The sequence below is a fragment of the Chinchilla lanigera genome, unplaced genomic scaffold (genome assembly GCF_000276665.1).
Source record: "Chinchilla lanigera isolate Chin_1 unplaced genomic scaffold, ChiLan1.0 scaffold00001, whole genome shotgun sequence".
NCBI classification, from domain to species: Eukaryota; Metazoa; Chordata; class Mammalia; order Rodentia; family Chinchillidae; genus Chinchilla; species Chinchilla lanigera.
The window spans coordinates 7843840-7849405 of record NW_004955402.1 but is presented as its reverse complement, the minus strand read 5'-3'; the positions used below and the strand labels follow the sequence as shown (position 1 = coordinate 7849405).

Genomic DNA, 5566 nt, shown 5'->3' with positions numbered 1-5566 from the left:
CCCCTGCCTGCACATCAGCACGCTCACTTTACAGGATGTCAACTTGCAGAATTGTCAAGAGCAGAACTCCTGCAAGTTCCAAAGGTCCCTTAAACTGGCTTAGAGTATACCTCTGAGAAAATGAGAAATATAGGAAATACCTAGTCATGGTAAGACAAATTATAGGTACAGAATAAAAAACTATTACCTTGAGCCTGACATTGTTAATGCCACTCAGAGTGAAGGTGCCACTGCGGAGTTTCCAACACTCACATCATTCACCAGTCCCTGAGACTTCCACAGTCAACCTCTTCATCATAACAGTGCTATTCTTGAATATGCCAATCTTCTTTTTAGTGGCTGTGCTGCTCCTTGTCTGTTATTAGGGGTCCTCTACCACACTGATCATGAAATGTTTTGAATATAACCCGAGGCATAAGTATTGTCAAATTCTCTTTAATGAAGGATTTTTATCAGCCTCTTTTATTACTGAATGTATCAAATTAAATTCTACAATTCCACTTCTACTTAAACTTTTTTTTTTTTTTTTTTTTTGGTTTTTCTCCGGTACCGGGAACCGAACTCACGACCTTGCGCTTGCCAGGCAGGCGCTTTGCCGCTGAGCTAAATCCCCAGCCCCTCCACTTCTACTTAGAGTGTAGAAATATGTGAAAGAATTTTGCTTTTGCCTTATGAATAAAACATAAAGATAAACCAAAAAGGAGTCTTTTCTTTAGGGCCATCAAAGCACAGTAGACAGGGGGCTGGGGATTTAGCTCAGCGGCAAAGCGCCTGCCTGGCAAGCACAAGGTTGTGAGTTCGGTTCCCGGTCCCGAAGAAAAACCAAACCAAAAAAAAAGCACAGTGGACATAGGCAGTCACAGTGCTAGAGGGGAGTGAGCCCTTTCCGAGTAAGACAGGTGGCTACTTTCACACCTAGGAGTTTTTTGGTTTGTTTTTGGGTTTTGGTGTGCTTGTGTGCTTGTTTGTTTTTAGGTTTTTTTAGACAGGGTCTCGCTAAGTTACTGAATTTCTCAGGCTAGACTTGAATTTATTATCCTCCTGCTTCAGACTCCCAGAGTGCTGGGATTACAGGTGTGTGCCACCACGCCTAGCAGAGAACTAGGTGTTTTATCTGGGGATATAAACAAGTGGAGAAGCTGACCTGCCATAAGCAGGCCTTTCCTGGGACATGAAGATAAAACAAACAAAATGATATGACTGCAGGGACCGGAAAAGTAGCATAAAATCTAGAGGGGGCCCACATGGAATATAATCTTCCTCATCCAACAATTCTTCCCCCCTCTTGCTGAATGAATAGTTTGATCTGAGGATGGGACAGAGAGGGAAAGATTACAGATTTCTAGTTCCTAAGTCAAAAATTCCTGCCCAAGGGTGCAGTTGAACTCACCCATGAGATATTTGAAGGCAGAGGTGATCTAGAATTAATTGAAGCTTCAAATCGACACTGACCCAGCTCAGCTCTAGTAAAATCAAAGACACCAATTCTTCATCCTAGCTTCCTGACAAAGGAAAAAGACTTCTCCGCTATGGACAAAAATATAACTAGTTCAAGTTTACTCTTTTTTTACATACAATTTCGAGCATGCAATAAAAAACGGATGAGACTTGGGCCAGCTCAAAAACACAGGGGTGAAGGAGATGCAGCAGATGGAGATCCACAGTTGGTTAAGATGTTGGAATCAGCAGACTTGGACTTTAAATAGCTGTCATAGACATTCTAAAGAATAGAGAAAAATATGGACAAAGCAAGCAACCAGGTAGGGATTACTGTGAAGAAATGGAACCTCTGAAGAAAACGGACACTTCCAGCTGTAGGAGAACATGCTGGTGTCCACAGGGGTTAAGGTGCCTCGAGTTTCCTTTCATTGTAAGAACTTGAAGGACAAAAAGGAATAGGCAACTTTAGGGCTGGCTGAGGCAAAGATATGACTTGACTCTTAAAATGTGGACAAGCATGATTACTGGGCCACCAAGGGAAAATTATGAAAATGAAATGCAGTGGCACTTTGGTTCACAAACTCAATTCTCTCTATGATTCTGGTTACAGACCAAACTGGAAGAACTGAATCAAATTTCCCATAAGTTCAACATTGAACCTAACCACTGAATTTGATTAAGTTCTTGTCCAACTCAGTACTTGACCAGAACGGTGGAAAGAATCAAATTCGTGAACCAATGTACCATTTCTGTATTCTGAAAGTAGAATGTGGACCTGAACCCTCAGAAGCTCCTCCATCAGTTCAATGTGTAACAAAACTTTGTATAAATGAAATAAATTATTCCAGGGAAATGCTGGGTACACAGAATATACCAGTGTTAGCAAAATGACAAAATTCATATAGCACCAAAGTTGTACTTTAAGAGCTCTACAACATCTGATGATGTTCAAAGAAAATATAAAGTTTCTGCAGCCACCAAAAGGACAAACATACAATTAATTTTAGTAACTCTCAAACTTGTCTTAAATCAGTAACCTTCTACTCTTATTAATGTCTTGGTTAAATATCACCATGCAAAATACCGACACATTAAGTAAAAGAATTTCCGCTGATAAACAGGACCTGACATTTGCAAGAACAGATTGAATGTATGGACATCCATTATGTTTTCAGGTAACAGGAGGGAAAATGCAGCACAATGTTTCTTTTGCTTGTGAAAGAATATCATTCAGACATAAACCTGGAGTACTAGAAATAAAATTCAGGTTTACAAGATGAAAACAGGGCAGGAAGTGTCAGATGGCAGCAGAAATGTGTGTTTCTGCGAAGTAAAATCTCTGAAAGGAAAGGTAGAGTGGGAATGCTTTAGCCATCACCCTTAGCAAAAGCTGCTGCTGAAATTGTAGCCGGCCCAATGAACACTGCCACAAATGGTGTTCATGTTTGAAGCATCATGGGTGTTGGCTAGGCATAATATCAACAATACCTTCAGGATTAGTTTGATACCTGTATTTATTTTTTAAAAAGTGTTGGGGAGTGTCAGTGAATTTCTGATAAAAACTGTTCCTGTGTGTTACATGTAACAGACATGGTAAATATTGGTTTATGCTTTTGTTAAATAAACCATGCATTTAAGTTTAGGTGAAATCCACTAAAAGGAAACAGTTGTATGGGGATGTGATTTGGAGGTTAAAGTTATGCTTGGAAGGTAAGCAAAATGTGGAACAAGCCCTCAAAAATTAAAGAAATAAGTCTGAAAATACTAGAAATTTAAAAATTGAAATAAAGAGTTCACTGGACTGGCTTAAAATAGACTCCACAGAGCAGATTAAAGGATCGGTGAACACAGCTGTAGGCAAATCAAAAGAATTGCTAAATATGATGAACAGGGACATTAGAACTAGAAAAATACAGTGTGAAGACACCAGAGACTTCTGAGCAACCAAAATATGTAAGGGAAGAAATATAAAAATACTGTGGGTAAATAAATTTTTAATTTGTGATAATCCTCACCCCAAAGATTCATAATACTTAGCAAACATTAATAGGAATGAATATAAAAAACTCCATAGCATAGACATTGTAATTAAGGTACTGAAAGTGAAACATAAATTTCAAATTTAAGCCAGGCATGGTGCAGGCATGGTGGCGCACACCTGTAATCCTCCAACTCGGGAGGCTGAGGCCGGAGAATCGCCACAAGTTTGAGGCCAGCCTGGGCTACACACTGAGTTCAAGGCCATCCTGAACTACATAGCGAGACCCTATCTCAATGTGCTCCCCCATTTCAAATTTAAAATTTGAAAATTTTTAAAAGCAGCCAGAGCAAGAAAGTCCTATATTGAGAGACTTTACCATACTATAAGAGTAACAGAAACTTCTGGTCAGAAACAATAGAAACCAGAATGACATTTTCAAAGTGCCAAAAAAAGTTGATCAAGAATCCTATACTCTGCAAAAATAAAGAAGTAAGATATTTTCAGACAAACCAAAACTAAAAGAATGGATCACCAGCAGATCTGCAACCCAAAAGTCACTAATCATTCTTCAATTGAAAAAGCAAAAGCAAAAAATGATCCTAGATGGAAACCAGGTAGAAATAGAATGAGTGGCTATTGTGTGAATAAGTATAAAAGACTACATTTAACATCTCCATAGAAAATCGATTAAGGTAAAAATACCAACAAGGTATTGTGTGATTTATAACTACACATAATAAAAATATATGACAAATCATAGCACAAAAACTGGGAGTAAGTTCAATAGGATACAACCTGGTCAGTTTCTTACCTTGTTTGTGAAATGGTTTAACATTAATCCAAAGTAAAAAACACATTAAAAGCCAAATTAAAGATGCATTTTGCAATTCTTAGAGTAATCATCAAGAAAAAATACCAAGGTCAGGGGCTGGGGGTTTAGCTCAGCGGCACAGCCCCTGCCTGGCAAACACAGCATCGTGAGTTCGATTCCCTGTACCGGAAAAAGAACAAAGAAAAAATACTGAGATCGACGTAAGAAGCCAACAGATCACATAAAATTTTAAATAAATGATTAATTGTTTAAAAACAGGAAAAAGGAATTTTAAAAAATAAGAAGAAGGCCCTGTGATAGGACGGCCTCTCAGTCATGAACTTTCCAGCTCCCAGCACCGAGAACCAATGCACGTGTTGATTACAAATCGCCCAGCCTGTGGGAGTCCGTCCCACCAGCATGAAAGAGACTACAACAGCAATCTTACCCATCCCAAAAGACATCTTCAGCTCAGAGTGTTTTGGGATGAGCTCTTGATTTGTCCTCCACACTTGCTCTCTCCAAGGTTTCCCCACCGCAATGAGTAGTACTTCACAGTTATGTGAGTCAAATTCCTTAGTCATCCTTGATTCTTCTCTCGGTCTCACTCCCTACATCTGTCCCACTAGCAACTCCAGTCTACGCTACCTTGAAACTGTGGAACCCAGCATCCAGCCACGTTCCTTCTCAGCGCCTATCACGTGGGGTTAAGCCGTCGCCCTCTCTACCCCAGCTTATCACACAGCCTCCTAACCCGCCCCCCTGCTCCCCTCGCCTCGCCTGTCTGCGCTGGGTGCTGCTCCACAGTCCCGAGTGACCCCTTTGCAATTTAACTCTGATTGTGACATTCTGCTCAAAACCCTTTGATAGTTTCCCATCCCCATCCAAAGAAAAGCCAAAGTCCTCCTGATGATCCCAAGAGTCTACACAACCCGGAGCTACCTTTCTCAACCCCGACCCCACCTTATTCCCGACACTGGCCTCCCCGTTGTTTCCTAAACACACCAGCTTTACTGTCACCTAGAGTCTTGCAGGAAACGTTCCCTCATACACTATTACGGCTCTCTTGATTATTTCTTTGCTCTTCGCTCAAATATTATCTGCTTAGTGACGATTTCCCTGGCTGTGCTATTTAAAATTTCAACCCCCACCCTTGTGTATCCCCTTCTCTGATTTCCTCTTCAGCAATCAGCATCATCAAACCCGATTTAAACATTACTTATGCATCACTTCTGTGTTTGCTTGTTGTCTATGTACACAAGCTCATGAAAGAATCTTTCTTTTTTCAGTGCTGGGAATCAAACCCACGGCTTTGGGCATGCTAGGCAAGTGCT

The 5566-nt window shown here is 40.4% G+C and overlaps 1 pseudogene; it reads left to right on the top strand.

Annotated features, from left to right (window-relative positions):
• Positions 1 to 1824: 1824 nt before the first annotated feature.
• Positions 1825 to 2441, top strand: LOC102019868 (annotated as a pseudogene).
• Positions 2442 to 5566: the final 3125 nt, after the last annotated feature.